Raw genomic sequence first — 20320 nt, forward strand, 5'->3', positions numbered from 1 at the left:
ATAAGGTAGCACCCCAAATAGTTATCGCCCAAAGGAGGATATTATCTTTATTATAACATGAGTGGATGGTCCATGTAGCAAGTTTGTGTGTTTTAATGAAAGGACTCCAAAAAAAAAAAAAAAAAGAGAGATCTGAATTGTACAATTTATAGTTTAGAAAATATGAACAAAATTACATTTACACTTTTACTAACTTGAGTTTTAACAGAGTTATTATTAAGGATGCATCTATAACATTCTTCCAGACCAAGTATGAGTAGATGTTTTTTGTTTCTGAACAACTATAAGTAAAGTACATTCTTGCTTTTTTTTATTGCATCACAATCCCTTGGGTACTGGGCAAGAGCTGTTATTTTCATTCACCTAGCGTTGTCTGTAGACATTTTTCTCGCCTAGCCAGCATTTGCTGCTGGCTTCCGTGAGTTTCTAGCAATGAACTGGTCATGCTGAGTTTTATGTTTATGATGTTTTATCAGGTTACCTGTATTGCAAGAAACTGCTGTAGCTCCTCTTCTAGATATTTTTTGCAGTGCACTGTTTGATTTGACTGCCTTCGTTAATCACAGTAACTAGATCGCTGTCAGATTTCATGTCAGGTGTGTATTTATACACTAAGCTTACGTCTTGAGTAAATGAGCTCCGGATCAGACCAATACTAGTATTGCTATCAACGCATCCCTAGTTAAGATGGTTTGGTCACTATTCACATACACTCCTTATTAGCCAAAATAGTTTCATTGCAAATTTATGTAATATAGGTAGGTAATTAACCTGATTTTAAGTACAGTTTTTTAAAACAAATTTTAAAGAATGCAAATTAGCTAAAATCTAGGGTTAAGGTTAGAGAAGTGTGTTTTAATGAAAGGAATCCAAATAAAATGATTTACATTTTATAATTTACAGTTTAGGAGCTAAGGGAAAGAACAGTTTTACTGCCTTGAGTTGAGGAACCCTAAATATTATTATTATTATTATTATTATTATTATTATGCAATTAATTTGATGCAATAACAGAAACAGATAAAAAGACAGTACAATCAGAATAAATACCAAGTGGAATCCACTCTTTGAATGCTTCCAACTAGGCAATTGGATTTGCTAGATTTGTTTGCCACTTCCTGTATCCGTGTATATCCTTCTTTCTTCTAAGTGCATACCCAGCTCTAGTCTCTCAGGCAGGCAGGCTGAATGAGGAGCACTGAGATGAACTAAAAGCTCCTCTGTGCTGCGGCTCATTGACCTCTGAGAGCCTGCAATGGCTGCTATCACTTTGCAGATCAAATGTAGTCCCTAGTCTCACTGCGTGACACTATGACTCCTGTAGAGTGTGAAATGATTCTGTACTAATACACACACACACACACACACCATGATGCCACTCTGTACCGATCTCACAGGAGTGCCCTGACTTCTAACAGACGTCACTCTACATTAGCGCTGAACACTAATTGCTATGTACTTTAATTGTGCGATACATTTTCAATTTTTTTCCCAGACGCTGCCAATCATGTGGCAGCAGTGTAATGCATAAAATCATGCAGATACAGGTCAAGAGCTTCAGTTAATGTTCACATCAAACATCAGAATGGGGGGAAAAAAGGGATTGCAGTGATTGACAGTGACATGGTTGTTAGTTTTGTCTGGTTTGAGTATTTCAGAAACTGCTGATCTCCTGGGATTTTCACACACAATACAATAGTCTCTAGAGTTTACACAGAATGGTGCAAAAAACATCCAGTGAGTGTCAGTTCTGTGGTTGAAAATGCCTTGCTGAAGAAGGAACGAGTTGTTACTGTGGAAATGATAATGTATTAGAACAAGCGCATTGAACACAGTAGGAAATAATCCCACATCTGTCCTTAAATTGCTTTAAGATCCAATCATGTACTCAGATGCCCACTAATATTTACATCCTGAAATACCTTCCCTAATATAAAACACAGTATTTCAAAAATTGTACAATGCACTTGGCCTGCCTGCAGCAGCAACGTAACTTGTTTTCATGGTGGTAATAGAGCAAGAAAATAAAAGAAGGAAGTGGGGGGATGGGGGGGCAGATTTCCTGGGAGAAAAAGCAGAAAAATGGTACAAATGGCCCTGGAGTGAATAACGATAAATAAAATGCAGCATGACAGCGATGATCTAAATGTGCCGTCTGTCTAAAGTGCTGACGGGAACGTTTCTTGACTGTGTGTCAAAAAAAATGCATAGCGTATGGAATAGAAAAAGAATCTATAAAACAGTGTCATTGTTACAGGGAAAGTGCTTAGAGAGAAGTGCATTTAGAACAGCTTACATGACAAGAGGCACACGCACACGCACACACACACACACACACACAAAACACAAGGATGTGCTTCTCATTGTTTAATTACTTTTGTGTCCAGAGGACCAATAAAGCAATCTGGATCTGAATTAGAAGTTGAGGCAGCTTCAGATTAACAGCAGGCAGTATGTGTGTGTGTGTGTGTGTTTAAATATGTATTTATCCATGTTTGAGGACCAGTAATGGTAGAAATGTATGATAACATAGCTTTTTTGGGCACATTGTAATATATTTGATAAATTCTTCCTTTTATTATTTTGTATAATACTAATATATAAAAAAAAAACTTCTTATATCATAGGGGGGACCAGATGTCCCCACAAGGATAGAAATATCTGGCAGTTTTGACCTTGTGGGGAATTTTTTCCCCCCAAAACTACAGCATATTAAATAAATAAATAAAAACCCTAAAAGAGCCAAAAGGTTTAATTTTGGTTACTAAGGTTAAGATTACTAAGGTTAATTAGATTAGGTTTAATTTTGGTTACTAAGGTTAAGATTAGGCTTGGATTCAAGTCTAGGCATAGCATTAATTAGCTGGATTAATAATTATGTCAATAGAAGTTCCTCATAAGGATAGGAAGACAAACATGAATGTGTGTATCCATGGAGACTGATATAAACATAGAGACTATGCTTAAAGAGTGTGTATATATGAAAAGATAAACCCTGAGTCCACTTGTGGGAATTAGCATAACAAAACTGCCCATTAGGAGATAGCGGTTGCTGTGCTGTGCGCACAATGTAACACGTTCAATTATACAGTGAATGAGTATGCAGAGAGAGGAAGGCATATGCATGATTTTGAATGGAAATGGAGCTGTGATGGACATCTGAAACCTCAGGAAACCAAAATAGAGTTATTAGGATGATCAGTGAGCAGTGCAGCTGCTGTCGTGTCTGGGGCCAGCTCTCTCAGTAGGGCTTTCCACCTGATCATAAAACAAAAAAGGTCAGAACTTTATAGGTGTATATGTAAGGAATACAACACAACAGAGCATGTTATAGAAAAATAATCCACACCATTACCACCCTGAAGTGTTTTATTCCTCTTATACCAATAAGTACAATTTTACATTTATTAATAAACAACATGTCGGGCTTTTTAACTGTTTATTTAAATGTTATGGAATGCTCATGATACAAGTATTACTTACTTTACTGCAGCTATAAACAGTCGTTCCTTCACCTAATAGAAAGTTCATGATATCAATGATTATACAGTATTCTTTGTTAAATAACAGCAGGGTTTTTAATTTGACATAGATTATGCTGCAGATTCACAGTACATATCCCTGTGAATGAGCTGTTACTATAGAAAAAGAACTTATTAGAATGAACACATTAATATAATCATCATTTAATTTACAACCAGAACTACTGTCAGTGCCATGCTCTTATAGAATATAACCAACAGGGAGTCTAGTAGTTCTGTGTTCCTTGGTCCTGGAGGAACGTTGTTTCGTTTCACTGTGTACTAACTAGCTGTATATGGTTGAAATGACAATAAAGCCACTTGACTTGACTTGAGTCAAAACAGGGAGTCAAACCAGGGAGTCAAAAGTGAAGGCAAAATGTTTCTGAGGCCCTCTAGTGGCTGGCTGCAGTGCAATTTTTAACCCCACCCATTCTCATGTGACTCTCCCCAGTATTTTTCCTTATGATAAATGTGTTTTATAGGAGTTTAGTGACAAATAAAAGGGCATGGTTGATCAGATGGTTTTGAAGTCTAAGCTAACTTGCTGTACTGATGTTAAAACTAGCAAACCAACGTGAGGTAACAAAGTGATGGCATAAACAAAGGCAGCTAACACTAACTAAATTTCATAATTATTTATTGACTGTATGATCTTAGTGAACACTTGAAATATCTTTGTATGGTTACCCAGTCACTCCGTTTTAAACAAACTGCACTGAAAAAAACAAGTGGAGGATATAAGAGCACTTCTTCAGACCGATAGAGCCAGATAAAAATCATAGAGCAGCGATTTTCTTTCCAAAAAAAATAGTTTGTGTTGAGTGTAAATGTTGACTGCTGTATATTTTCAGTTGGTACCTTACATCAGCTCTTACATTATGTTGATTAAAATGATGGCTAATGTCAGATAGCTAGCGAATGGTAGCTCAATCAGTCATGACTCAAGCCTCAACGGTAAAACCAATAAAAATAAACCAATAAAAATATATGGCTACAGTTTAGCATTTTGCATGTTAATTAATAACACTGTATTAACCACTTTGAGTTAGCTGAAGTACCGTTTAGGTTGCACTTTTCGGGAAATCATCATGAGCACGCATATGTTGTATGGGTGGGCGAGAGGCGGTTGTATTTACTGCACATGCACTAGCTCTGTGTCTCTACTGCGCAGACTCTGGCTCCAGGTTTTGCAAGAAGGTGACTCCCATTTTGATCCCAAAAAGGTTTCAAAAATGTACAATAGGAGTCACTGGCACCATGTTGTCCACTAATACAGTATATACAGTCATTAGGTAGAACGTAATTGCATAGTGAAGCCACTGGGAGCAACAGCAGCACTGATAATACTGCACCACACAGCAGTGTGCGCAAAGCTGTTTTCACCAACACGGTTGACGCAGTTTTAAGCACCACAACAAACAGTTTGAATGATTTTAATTACAGCAACATACAGCCTTCTTGCTTAGATAACAAGAAGTTGAAGTTCAACTGTGGAAAAAAGGTTTACTGCCGTTTCATGGTGAGTTCATGCAACAGAAACATGACACAGAAAACACAAAGGCGCGAGCCATTCTCTCTGTTAGACAGACCTTTGAATGATGGTGGCAAAGAGAGAAATAAAGTAAAAATGAAAGCAGACAAAATCTACTGCTTCGTCAGTGAAATATACAAAACAGTTAACATTTGGTCTCATAATACATTTAATTCAAGGGGCTTGACATTTTTTTCAGTGAGGCAGTAAAATATGTGCAGCGACTATTAAATATAGTTTCGTGAGGCCGGGTAAGTTTAATTTTTTATTTTTAGCCTGTTTAATTTTGGCTTGTTGTTTATGGTGATGAATGTCTATGTGATTTAGTACAGTAAAGCTCCATTTAAAGCCACAAATTTCAATTTTATTGGGCTATTATTTAAAATAAATCAAATTCCTTATTTGTAATTTCAATCAGTTGTTAGTGTATCAGAGGATAATCATTAGATTAACCCTAAATGACAAAGTTGGTTGTGTAACAAGATGTTAAATGTTAATGATATTTGTCACAGCCATTCTCATTTACAAGCTACATTTAAGCTGATTCATCATTTATTTGTCAATTAATTATCACAAATAATCAATTATATCGAAATATTTGTTTTTATGCAGGCCTACATTTGTCGTGATATTTGTGCAGTTACCAGTCACACTTCTTTTAAATTTTAGTAAGTAAATCAAATCTTGATTCTTTTAGTACTGAACACTCTTTATGCTAATTTACCTTTCCCATTAATTTACAAACCAGCTTCATTTGTTGTACCTAGCGATGCTGGTACTGAAAAAGTATTGATGGACCAAATTACTGAAATGCGAACAATATGGAAATTCGTCACATTTAAATTAAGTGTGTACGTCCTATTTTAGTCTTTTCACTATCCGGACAAACTAGTGATGTCTCAAATCACAGTCACACTTATGTACTATTCTAGTCCATGATTGAGTATTAACACTAAACAGGTTTCCTATTACAGTTAGTGTTTGAATTTTAAAAACCTCTCATGTAGCCTTTAAACCTACCAAAAAGTCTGTCTGTCCAAAAAATTTGGGAACTGCTGGCTTATAAATTATGATTACTGGTGTATGTGGTCAGAGGTTTACGCACATCAAGCACTTCAAAACAGCTTCAAATGCTGCACAGCCAATCAGATTTTAGAACTAAAAAAGCATGTTTTTATAATAATTGCTATATTTGGCTGAGTGATTTGAACTCGGAGCTAGTTGTAACTGTTCTTTAGTGTAACACAGTGATATTTAGTGGTGCATGATTTAGCAGCTGTTGCTAAAACTAGACTAAGTGCTAAATAACACACAGCCCCCAGGTTCACACTCATAAATATCAGAGGCCAATTAGAAACCCAAGGACTGTAACCAATCATTTATCCTGTAAACACAGCATAAAGCAAAGCTGCAAGGACACACACTGACCACCAAGAAAATGTGGCTAGTTAAAGCAGCTAGTGGCTAGTCACTGGCCTCATGGCTGGAATACAAAACAGATGGGATGCCAGCGCATTACAGGGCACCATGCGCATATAAATACATATTCATTCTTATGCTTCTCAACATTCTTGTGCACCATTACTTATTCATTAAAAACTGATCTTGAACAGGTATTCAGATGTCGTGCGTGTTTTTAGTGTCGATGTTCTGTTATTATGTATTTTCAATCATTTTTCTGTCCTGCCATGGATGGCATCAATGTGGGATCCGTATTGTAATACTTAATATGGTTTCAGTACTGAGGTCAAATTTTCTTATCATGACAATATTGCTGTACATCTTTGGTTTAGGCAGTCGAAGGATAAGTGTCCTGGAAAAACATTTAATAATGTTTATATTCAAACAATCTCGTCGGTTCTTCTTAACGTCGTTTTTTTAAAAAGCTGTAACCATGAAGCATGATTCACTGAGGTACATTAAAGGTTTTTAAGTGGCTGTCAAAATCATGAATTGGCACTGGGCCATTAACTAATACTTTTAATCCCCAATATGGAACCAGTGTGATCAGCAATGCACCTGAGGCACCTTCTTTTCTTTTCCTTCCTCTACTGTGCCATAAATCACATATACATACAACGAAGGGAAATAAGTATTCAAACAAATTGCACCATTTTTCATTACAAAAGATGTTGCCATCAGTTGGGAAGGTTTCATGCAATATGTAGCAATCATGGAGAAGGTGAAGGAGCTTCCTAAAGTTCTCTAGACAGCATTATTAAACAACACTAGAATGGAAAAGCTACAGAGCCACAGCAAATTCCTTAAACGTCCCTGTCAGTACAATTAGTCTGATAATATGCAGGTGGAAATTTCATGGAACTTTTAGATATATCTTTGTTCATGCTTATGAATATATCCTTTTTTCATATTTATAAGTACAAAGTCAAAAGACAGTACATGTGTAAATTTTAAGTAGATATATGTACTGAAAGTATGTTAAATACTGAAAATATTTCCCTTCAATGTATATTTTGCTGTCTGGTTTGTAGACAAGAAAAAAAAAAAAGGGGGGGTGACAGCTATAAAGCCATCATTCTGAATCTGGATAGCTGTAAATAAAAAATATAGCCCAGACTCATAATCTACTTGTCCCAGGTTAGTGATTTGTCCATTCCTGTGATGCTAGTGATGATTACGCAATAAACCTATCACCTGATGTTTCATTACTTCTCTGTGTTTTGTATATATATATATATATATATATATATATATATATATATATATATATATATATATATATATATATATATATATATATATGTATGTACTGTACATGTTCAAAGCCATAGGTAAGCTATGACTTTAACACTAATGTGTCCTACTGTGAGCTAGTCACTAGTAGTCTAGTAAACATTCGCTAGCTGTCGACTAGTTTAAGTGGTGACATTTCAAATGCACTGTGCACACCAGTTAAGGCTTTTTCTTAATTTAATTTTCTTTTGCTTTAATGGAATGTTATCACAACATATCACTTTGTGTAGAGGTGTGCACTAGACTGATTTTTAATCCCACTCCCAAAGAAATCCCACTCCCTTACTTCAGTTATATTTGTTGTCCCTTAAAGCTGAATAAAATCTTGGATTGGATCACTGTCCAATTCCACTCAGCTAGTTTAGAGCCTTTGGATGGTACTGAGGCTGTGCAACATGGCGGTTCAACTCGCAGGTTATTATCAGCCTGGAAAAACCTCCCAGATGCTGCTGAAGATGTCAAAGACTGATTGAGTTATAATGAGAGCTCTGTTAATGGACATGAGCTTCCGTGCTGCTCGCTCTCAGCTCCAGAATCAACAATTTCAGTACTCATTGTTACCAGCCTGAAAACCTCTGTATGGCCATTAACTGAAGTGTGGTTTGATGCATCCGTTGCTCTTGTTTATCAGCTTTTTCACTGCACTAATAAAACTGTACTAAAAGTGATGTTCTAAAGCAGTTTTTGTGGTCAAGTCGAGCTAATTGAGTACCTTTTTTGAATTACTGGTCAACTAGTAAAAAATTAATAGCTATGAAACCCCTACTTTATTCAAGGAGCATTGAAAGAATAGATGAAATGCAGTAATAAACTTCCAAGGCATGCAAATGTGTAGTTATAATTCACACTTTAAGGATCACACCTCCTTTAAGGATCACACTTCGTTTTCATGCAGACTGTGTATGGCATCTCATTTGTGTAACCTCTGACGTCCTTCACAGTCTCATTGTCTATATTAAAAATCTCCTTCACTGCATAACACGACCGAAAATGCATAATGTAACCCAGAGGGCAAATAACAGCGCAATGTCTGCTTTCCAAAAGTAGTCCTATTATTTTAATAAATCAAAATTAAAACACAGAGTAATAATCATTTGCACGAATCACAGTCTGGAAGGCAAGGACAGCAGAGGCATCTTTCTGGAACCCACGTCAGCACTGAGGCAGTATGACCGTGGAACTGGAGGGTCACACTGCAGCTTAGTATATCAGACAGACCTGCCCTTTTACCCATCACTTCTCCCAGAGCTGTATTCCGTCTTCCATCCCTCACTTTTATTGATGAATTATTCATAAGCAGTCACACAGAGACAGGATGATATACGGATAGGGAGTAGAGAAAGACATATATGAGGGATAGTGAGAGAGTGAGAGAGAGGAAGAGAGTCAAACAGATAAAGGAGTGATATTAGAGGGCAGTCATATGTAGGAAAATTCACATGCCTTGTTAGCTCTTCTTAGAGTTACATTTTTTTTTCTATATTTTGACTAGAATGAAATGTTTTCACATTTTCTAATCTTCCTTACAATCAAACTGCACTCATGACTCATCTTTGGGTGTTTTCTTACCTATAAATCATCAGAATCTGAGTAACATATTACCTTTGTTTCTATTCTTTTCTGATTTGTCCATTTTGATTTCACATTGCACATATTTAAATATTTAAAAGCAAAAAACAAATATTTGATTAGGTAAAAAACAAAAAAAGCAAATCTGGTTAAGTGGAATCATCACTATTTTTTTAACTGTATTCAAAATTCCTTTATTTTGTCCAGAACCCATCCTACTTCTGCACTGCTCCATCTCTCTGCTTCAGCACTCTTTTCCCATCTCACATGTCAGTTCAGCAGCTTGGCTGTCAAAAATTTCTGCCCCAACCCATAATACATACCAAGCATGCTTTACTACTGGCTGTTGGTTCGAGTTGTCCTGAGAGAACCTCTCATGAGCGGTCTCAGATTAGATTGATAAATAGTCCCTTGACAGAAAGCATGTTTGGGCCGGATGACCATCAGAGTCATGAAATAATCCACAATGTGGATTTGCGCCAAATTCAGTCCAAATAGTGTGATGATGTGAACGGAACTGAACACTGTCAGTAAGCAGACTCAGAACACATACACTATATGGCCAAAATATGTGGACACCTGACCATCACACCTATACATAGGTCTTCCCTAAACTGTTACAACAAAGTTGGAAGCACACAATTGTATAGAATGTCTTTCTAAGCTGTAGCATTACAATTTCCCTTCACTGGAACAAAGGGGCCCAAACTCACATGACAATTCCCTTGTGCACAAAGTGAGGACCATGAAGACATGGCTTGTCAAAGTTGGAGTTAGAACTCAAGTGTCCTGCACAGAGTCCTGACCACAACCCCACTGAAGACCTTTGGAAGGAGTTGGAATGCTGACTGCAAAACCAGACCTCCTCAACCAACATCAGTGCCTGACCTCACTAATGCTCTTGTGGCTGAATAACCAAATCCCCACAGCCACATTCTCAGTGGAAAGACTTCCCAGAAGAGTGGAATTTACTACAACAGCAAATCAGTTGGACTGAATCTGGAATAGGTTGTTCAAAAAGCACACTTGGGTGCGATAGTCAGGTGTGCACAGACTTTTGGCCATATAGTGTATTAGCCACATCTATAAAACGATGTTTATATCCACATCTATAAAACGACGTGCCAAGTTATATTAGAAAAATGAGAGAAAGTTAGACTAAACTGAGTACACAGCCAAACTGTATGTGTACATGCATTCTGACTAGGCCTATAGAGGCTGTTCACAAGAGCCCATGCAACCAATGAAAACATTAGCAAACATGAAATCAGAGTGTTTAAAATGAAATTAGACTGGGGAGGTGGCTGTTTTGAGCATTTACCATCATTGAACCAACGAGTGTTACCTTTCAGCTTAAGACCGTTCACCAACAACCTCAGCATTGATCCTAAATGCGGCACTGAAAGCATAATCCCATGATATAAATTTTTATTTATTTTTACTTTTGGCAAAAAAAAGATGTGGTGACAACAGTCATAACCTTGTTTAATAAACCATGGTTTTTGCTATTTGGTTTCATGGATAATTATGCACGATGTTGCTGTGGCTGACTCCAGTTTGAACCATTTCTGAACTGCGTCAGTGCCACATTTGGGCCAGAGATTAAAAATAACCTTTGGACCTGCACCAGCTTAAGATCAGATGTAACAGGATTCTTTGATAACCTGGGCTGATGTAACAGGATTCTCTGATAACCTGGGCTGGGTCTAAATCTGTTTTGGTGCAGATCTGTAAAATGGATCAGTTTCGAGGTGGCATAGCGGGCATGGTGGGTGGCGCTGCTGCCTCTCTAAATGAATTAGTTCGAGTATTGTGCAAAAAGACACTGATCTGCCATGAAGATATGTTTGGTCCCAATATAGTGCAATGTCCATTTTGCTGTCTGAGTCATAATTCATAAAAATAATTAAATGCAAAAGATTACTTCACACATCCAACCTAATTGTGCTGAGGATTAGATTCAAACAGACTAAATAATACATTATAGATTTTATCTCATAAGCAAAACAGAGGTTCTTCCTTTATTATCCTGTAAGTGGTATATTTGCTGCTGTATGCTCTCTCTCTCCCCCCCCCCCTCTCTCTCTCCCTCTCTCTCTCTCTCTCTCTCTCTCTCTCTCTCTCTTCTCTCTATGTCCAGCCTGCCAGTAAATTAGCTGCAGTTCTTTCTGCCTGGGCCATATAATACACAATCAAGCTTTCTGCCAGGTCTTTAAATATGTGTGTGTTCTACAATACACAATATACTGTATATCACAATATATACGTTATAGGTGTTACACTGAAAGAAAAAAAAAATCGGTAAAGAAAATTGATGATACTTTTCTGTATGTCTACAAAATATTCAAAACTATTTTGAAATGAGGAAAAAAAATAAAATAAAATTTAAAAATTTTGAAAAAACCTTTATCATATCACAAACTTCCAATCAGTTTGTAAATGCTATTTAAAAAAACAATTACCAGCAATATCTTAGAAAAGTGTAGTGTGACATAAGTTATCATAACAGTATTAAACTGTAATATTGTCCAGCCTTTTTATCATGGACTTTCCAAATTACTGTCATTGCATGTGTGTGTCATTTGAAAGGCATCGGCCTGTACAGACAATTTTATGTAATATTTGCAACCTCTGAACTAATAAAAACAAAATAAATTGTGTTGCATTTGGAAGTCTGCATTAGATAAAAATGGCTTTGAAGGGATGTTTTTCAATGAAAGCATTGTTTTGGGAGAAAAATGACATGAAAGATTAAAGGGTCCTGTATATGTCTCTTGTATTTGATTTTTTTCTTTGAAGTCTAAGAAAGCCATAATTCATTTTATGAATTGACTCCCTTCCGACCTCTCTCTATTGTTTGGCTGTTTTTTGACAAACACATGATATCCCATGATATCCATTGCTCATCTACTGAAATAATGAAGTCTGTTCGTTAGATAAGTTGCCATTTTTAACTTTCTTAGGAGCATAACCTAAGGTTGGAAGTACAGCCATATTAAGAAAAAAAACAACAAAAAAAGGTGAACAGCTTCGTAACCAATGAAATGTTTTGCAGCTCAAAATAATATACCATGTTGCAGTGAAATTCTTTCCAGACACACTTCACTAGGACAAACTCATTTATTATTTCTATTTGTATGTGTTATAATCCAGGGTCTGACATACAGTGGAGTCTTACTCAGTCTTATTCCTACTTTGTTAGTGAATAACCAAGATGAATGAGAGCACTGAAGATAGCAGTTAGATAGAAGAATTTTTTGCCCCATTTTCCATTCAGATGAACAGATGTTTTTTCACCAGGTGAATTTCTAGTCCAGGCGCCAGTTTACACAGCTTGCTCTGTGATAAAAACAAATTAAAGGCTATCTGTGTTTTATTTAATCTGAGAAGCTAGTGAGTGGATGCCTGAAAAAAAAAATGCTAGACATGACGACATGAAAGAAAGTCTTGAATTGCCTGTGAGGAGCAAACAAAAAGTGTAAGTATTGAGTAAAAAATGATAAAATATTTTAGAAAATAAAAATTAAACAACAGAATGATTAAAATAATAATTAGGATTTTTTTTTTATTTCTGTTTAGGTTAAAATCTCTTTGTGGCATTCCATCTTGCATAGAGTTGGGCAATATGGTGATATAATATTGATATTTATGTCAATATACTTTTCTGAGATATCGTTGGTATCATTACATATTCTTTTTCTTTCTTTTTTTACTTTTCTTTTTAAAAACAACAATCAAACTCTGGAAGCAGATTTGATACAGTACTGTTTTCAATATTTAAATTTATGACAAATTTGACAGATTTAAAAAAAAAAAACATTTCCTCCTGTTCAGTGTTAGAAAAGTGCTATTTTTGTAGACATTAAATAAAAGTGTCATCAAATGAATTGTTTTAAAGGTTTATATTTTAAATGCAAAACGATTATTTTGCTGGGAAGCCTACATCATGGTACATCTGTGTATCGTAGAAATGTCCTAATCTTGTGTTTCTCTATTTCTTAAGATTTCTTAAATTTTTCTTAACTTTTCTCTGTGTTTATTGGCCTACCCTTGATTAAAATTGCACTATAATAAAATAACATAGAATTTGTATAAATACAGTATTGTAGCAAACACATTACAATAAAAAGTAGGCAATTATTGTGAAATCAAAATGTAATACTGGAACATGCCAGATTATCAGCAGTCTGTGGATGGCCATTCTACAGCAAAGTTCATTTAAATGTAAAATGTCCTGAGAATTGAGTGGCTTTTAATGAATACAAATGAAGTATATTAAGGACAAAGTAGATCACTGGTGTCAAACTCAAGGGCGGCAAACTAAACACAACCCACTGTCTCATTTCATTCTGCCAGCATAAACGTGCCAAAAATAACATTCAAACTGCCTGTAGTTCCTACTACTCCATGTTTTCACACTATCTAGAACTCACAGCAGACCTGTGACATAGCGACATCCACACTGCAAAAAATAAAATCTTAGGAAGTGAAAATAGATAGAATATGGCCGAATTGATCTAATATTTATTATGAGATTATTATAAATCAAATGTAAGATTATTCATCTTGTTTTTAGACGCTTTAAAATGTCTTATTCCATTCTAGAAGTAAATGCTTCTTTCTAGAAGTAAATGTTACAATACTATTTCAAGCCTGAAGTTAGCAAAAATGTCTAGAAATAGGTTTAATAATTATATTTGGTTTACTAAATATTGTCATCTTATAATAGGAAACACCAGATGTGGAATATACTTGAACTGTACTTTGTTACTGTGTTTATAAGTACTATTTTGGATGATTTGTTCTTTACTCAAGTATTATTGAAATCAACTACTTGTACTTGTACTCAAAACTATTTACTACTTACATTTTCATTTTGACCTTCAAAGTACTTGTTACAAATCTTAAAAGCCATGAGATTTTTTTTTATTTGTTTTTCGAGCAAATTAAATACTAAAATATAATTATCTGCTTTTAAAATTTCACCATCAAATCTAAAGCAGTATGTTTATTTGGTTTGTCTGAATTAGCAGACTATCTTCCTTGGGACTGATTTCTTAGCAAACTAGCTAGTCATGCAAATTTAGACATGATGAAGCTCTTTTTATAACTTAAAAAATATTTACATTTTGCTCTTTACTCGATCATTGCCTCCACACTCCTACTTTTAATTGAGTATGTTTTTGATGCAGTATCTATATTTTTACTGGAGTACAGTTTCACTTTCACTTGAGTACTTTGTCCACCCCTGGGAAATACTAGATACTGTAATGCTAAGCTTTGATTTGTGTAGAACCGTCCTATTCTATTTTCAGAGCCTAGGATATTGTTGTTATTGCATAATATGTTAAAAATGAATAGCCTTATATTAGCCTTATATAGCCTGAAAATGAATAGCCTCATAGTTCAAAGACTCACAAAAATGCTGATGTGCTCTGGACTGAATTTAAGTTGGTGCAGACTATGAAAATAGTTTCATCAACTAATCATACAGGATATAATACATAATAGAATACACTGCATGTATGTACTGTAAATACATGCATACTCACAGGTGTAGTGATTTTCAGTGGCCAGGATGATGGAAGTAAAATGTGATCTACCATCTCGGTTCAATTTGGACGTAATAAATAAGTACGGACGTGAATATTGTAATTTCAGACTTGCTAGGTTTTGCTTATTCCCTAGAAATTATAATAGCCTATTATAAAAGGCTTTTAATGGCAGCGCTCTCTCATTTTATTATGCGTTTATTCAGAAAAGTGACTTCTGTTCTTTAACTGAAAAAGAAACAATGTGAAACAGCAGACTGACAAAATAAATGACGTTCTGACAGATTTGTGAAAAGAGGATAATAAGAAAACTGCCATTTCCAATATATCTGCTTCGCCGACAGTAAGGTTTAGCTTACCCACGTTACATACGTCTCTTTTTATCATTAAAAACTGCGCTTCACATAACTGCCTCCACTACTCCATCCACCTCCACACTGTTTGACCAACAGCTCTGACTCTGGCTCACAGCAGTCGCCACTTATCTCTGTCCTTCTGAAGCTATATATGCAAGAAGTGCTGTTTGTCTCATGTATCTTCTTTAGAGCTTACTAAGCCAGCCCAAAAACATTCATTAGACGCACTGTCCTTCAGTAGGTAAGACTGATTGTGCCACTGTAAGCGAGTGAATTTTTGGCTGACTGGGTAGAAAGTGTTGCTTTTGTTCCAATATCATCCATCTCCTTTTAACGTGCCCCTTTGTTTATATTTATTTGGACTAGTATGCAGAGTCAGACCATTGGGGAGAGCAATATGGCAAAAACGCTTGAATACATTTTCATAATACACTGTATATATCACAGCAGTTTTGCTAGCAACAGGTACTATGAAATACTGAGTTCTGCTATTTACTGAAAGATGTCATGAATTCAGATATCATACATCATCACGTCATACCTTAGCCAAAAGGGATGCACACTTTTTTTTTGTGTCGCTAGTTAGCTCGCTACCTTTAGCTGGTTGGCTACTTTAGGTCCTGCATGAGGTGATTACACAAGTGCAGCAAAATCAGTAGCCTGGGACCCTGGGACAATTCAGCTGAAATATTGGAATACTCAGTTTTTTGTAGAGAAGTAGGTTTTTAGGCAGAGAAGTAGGTTCAACAACCAGAAAAAGAAAGCAAATCCCTATTCCTTGTTGACATTTGCAAAACAAACATTTTGATTTGGTACAAAGCTATGTTTAATCTTAATGCTTTACAGTTGTGATGCACCTCAATGCTCTAACTATAGCGCACGCAACTCATTCTGAATCCCTCCACCTGCTGCACTACACACATCGGTCGAGGTGGAATCTGACTAAGTGTAGAACAGTTCATACTATGCGGCTTATTTAACATGCACAAATGATTGAAATGAGAACTCAAGACATTTCCCCTCCCTGCCAGAATATACTGCAGACATCTGAGTACTAACACAACCTCTATTGTCAGTCCCGGGTTACTTCCTGGTTATACACAAACTTGTTACTTCTTTCTTCTTATGCCCTGGTTTGGATTGTTACCTCCTGGTTCTGCATGAACTTGTTATAATCTAAACCTACTTGTTGCATGTGAAACCATTTGGTCTGTTTCTTGTGTCCATTAAAAAGAATAAGATCTCGTTTATATTTGTGATCATTTAACAGACAGAAAACAGTCTATATGGTGCAACCATTGGCTATAAAAATAATTTTAAAAATATATAAAAATATCAACAGAGTTGTGACTAACAGAGGCAGCCCTGCTAGCTAGCTAGCCAAACACAAGCTGTCATCAAAGGCTAAAGGTTTTGCTCGTTCACTTAACACTCAATAACAGTCACAGTTATAACTTGTGTAATATTGCGAAGATAAAAATAACAGCAGCAGATAATTACATTCTGAGACACAAATATTTGGACCATTTCCTCAAACCAATCAATGAGTGTTATGATATTATGACTTGTCACTCACAGATATGAGAAAATTCAGATTCTTAGCTTCCTAAATGAGTAAAGCATGGAACCTCTTTCTTTTTAAAAGAGTTTGAAAAGAGTTTCCTAGAATAAGAAACTGAAAAAAAAAAAAAAAAAAAAACCCGTCGGATTCTAGATTCGAGATGTGTCCGGGCTAACACTATTTTAAGACATATTCTGAATTGTAATCAATGAGCGGAATAAAAATGATTACAGACATGCCTAGCATGTCCAACTGAAAGTTCAAAAACATGTCAGGCAAACTACACAAACTCTCTAAAATCTAAAAATAAAATAAAACTATCTTGTTCCATCAGACCAAGACAGGGCTGCAATCAAGAATAGAAAATGACAAAATACCATTTACTGATTCACTGACTCATTATGTAAATGTTGTATTAAATCAGGACTGTAATGCTCCCATTTTTCTGCTGGAGTTCTCCATTTTTCTCTCTGCCATCTCTGACAGACCTCCAAGCTGTAAGACTGGTGTGTGGTCTTTTTTTACTGAGTATCTGGCTGTTATAATCAGGTGACACCAGCACCCCACTTACAATCACTAACTCTCTTTATTCCTGATGTAGGCTTGTGTGTGTGTGTGTGTGTGTGTGTCTGTGAGGTCTGGATCTATGGACTATAATCTCTTCTTGTCTCAGTGCTCACCTGTGCAGAAAATTAACTCGATCAGCCAGGTCAGTACCACTGGATTGATGCAAAGACTTCCAGCAAACCCCCTAACACACATACACACACACACATACACACACACACACACACACACACACACAGTGATCACAAGCTCTTTATCAGATCCAAACCCTGAAGTCTTTTTAAAGCTGGAGCTTCAGATCAATGTTCCATCATGTCTGGAGTCAAGAAGACTAAAGACAAACTGCAATAGGTTACAGTGAGGATATGAATATCCTACAAATCCTTAAAGCGGCTGCACTCACATATTATCCACTCTATCTACGTATCTACATTCTCTGACATTAATGATTCATTAAGTGCTGGCTTTTAGGATAAATGCCACAGGAGAGCATTTACTTACTGCTTGAGATGAAGGAGAGGGCTTAGAGACATTATAGGGTATAAATGGAACCTCTTTCTACCACAGCACTGTCGAATTCTTGAATCTGATGGTCAGAAGGTGATGATAATTTTCTATAACAGCAACTATGACAGTAGTTCCTGCTGTAATTCAAATGATATAAACCTATTAATGCGCTTATTCTAACAAGTAATCATTTCTCTAGCAACAAGAAGGTTTCCACCTGGGAAAGTCTCTAGGACATTCTTCAGTCTGTTTACTTGTACAATAGCAGAAATGTAAGAGTGCAAGCCTCTATTCCTGGGGACAGCAGCAACATTGATAATGCTGCACCACACAGCACTGTGCGCAAAGCTGTTTTCAGGACCAACACACTCTTGAGGCAGCTTTAAAGAACACAACAAACAGACTGACAGATTTCATTGGTAAGATATACCACAAAACCTCTCTCTCTCTCACTCTCTCTCTCTCTCTCTCTCTCTCTCTCTCTCTCTCAGACAGAACTTTGTACTATGGTGTCAACAATCAAAAAATAAAATAGCAAAACACTGACAGTCTGACTTAAAAAAACAAACAAAAAAAAAACTAAACTAAAAACATGGTACAATGCACCCTGCACAAAGCAGAGATATCCGTCATTGCAGCACAAGCATTAAAACTTAAGCTTCTGCTCAGTGAGTGAAATATACTAAACGGTTAATGTTATAGCTTCATAATACATAAGGGGTTTGCCATTTTTTCAATGTAGCAGTAAAATATGTACAGCAACTTCAGTTTAATGAGGCTGGTTAAGTTTAATTTTTAATTCTTAGGCTGTTTAAATTTGTTAAGATTAATGTCTGTGTGATTCAGTACAGGTCCAATAGAGAGATAGAGACAAAGATCCTTTTAAATCCACAAATCTTGAGTTTCTGTGTTTACAACAAATTCCTTCTCAAAATCCTAATAAGTAATTTAAACTGATATTGGTATTGGGAACAGGGAATAATAATTAGATGAGAAAGTCAGTACAGCAACAAACAGTTTTACATTTCATTATTGAAAAAATAACAAATAAACAGGCAAAATGATATTTGTTACAGTCTTTCTCATTTATAAGCCACATTTAAAGCTGATTAATCATTTATTTGTCAATGAATTCATAAATTCATGAATAATATCTATTAAATTAAATATGTAATTAGATTTACATACATGTAACTACATGTAGCCCTAGTTACCCCACTTCAGGAGAAAGTACAGAAGAGAAGCTGGTGAGGAAACAACAGTATGTAGCTGCTGTAACAGCAACTAACTTGTCTCACAGATGTTCCATAACATTAAATGTAACTATAAATGGTTAAAAAGCACAATCTTTAAAATGAAAAATTGTGCCCATTGGCAAATTATTATAAGAAATTAGATTATTTTTCCACAACGCCTTGCGTTGTGTTTATATATTATTCTACTAAGGTGCAGAATGACACAAAAAGTGATGACAGTAAGTAAAAGAGTGAACATGTTGCTGATTACCACATCCTCCGAAAGCTTTCGATCTGTAGTTATTTGGCTGCAAGCACATCTCCTCACTGAAATCTTCCTAAAATAAATGTAGCCATGCAGCTGGCCAGCCAGGACGAATAATATCATACTTCAGAAATTTTAAAATAACCTATTTATACTTGTTCAACTGAATGCCTGGCTGAGTACTGCTACAATCTACTTAAGCAGATTCTTTTTGAAGGAACAGGGTTTAACTTGATTATATTTCGTCAGCACCATCCACCACTGATTAAAGAAGGAACATTTATAAAGCCTTGCTTCGCAGCATTAGTGAACAGGTTCATTAAGAAATGTCTCATAAATGTTGGGCAGATGTCTGTATGCTGAATGCGTATTCTTGCGCTGCTCCATTACACATTCCACAGCACTGCTGATGAAAAGCCTGCATTTCTACACAGCTAATCATACCCAGGTTCTAACTTTGTTGGTCTGACATGAAGAAATCCCAGAGCATACAATGCAAACTGTGCCTTTATTGTCAGTGGTAGTGATTAGTTGGGAAATAGACACGAAGGAACCTGCTACAGATAGAATCACTTTTATTACTTCACCAAGAAGAGAATTTAAAATGAAGCACAAAGAAGTGTGCATGTGGGACAAATGAAACAGTGATTGGTCATTGGGTACAATGGCAATCAGTGATTGATCTTTGGAAACAGTGGTGTTCAGTGATTGCACTTTGGGAACCACTGTGATCAGTGATTGGGAGCAACAGTGATTAGTGAACTGTTCAAGTGAACTTTAAGTGAAATTCAGTTGAACTGTTTGCTCTTATGTGTTAAAATAATTGAGTCTGCACTTAGTTCTTATGTATCTAGTAGTTGAGTGAAGCAGAGTATTTATATTCAGTAATAGTGTACATT

General features: G+C 35.9%; 1 protein-coding gene across 3 annotated transcripts in view; it reads right to left on the reverse strand.

Moving 5' to 3' along the window:
- whrna (whirlin a) overlaps positions 1-20320 on the reverse strand; it is a 112139-nt gene that overhangs the window by 59816 nt on the left and 32003 nt on the right. The window lies entirely within an intron of this gene.

Source organism: Pangasianodon hypophthalmus, chromosome 15, assembly GCF_027358585.1.
Source record: "Pangasianodon hypophthalmus isolate fPanHyp1 chromosome 15, fPanHyp1.pri, whole genome shotgun sequence".
NCBI classification, from domain to species: Eukaryota; Metazoa; Chordata; class Actinopteri; order Siluriformes; family Pangasiidae; genus Pangasianodon; species Pangasianodon hypophthalmus.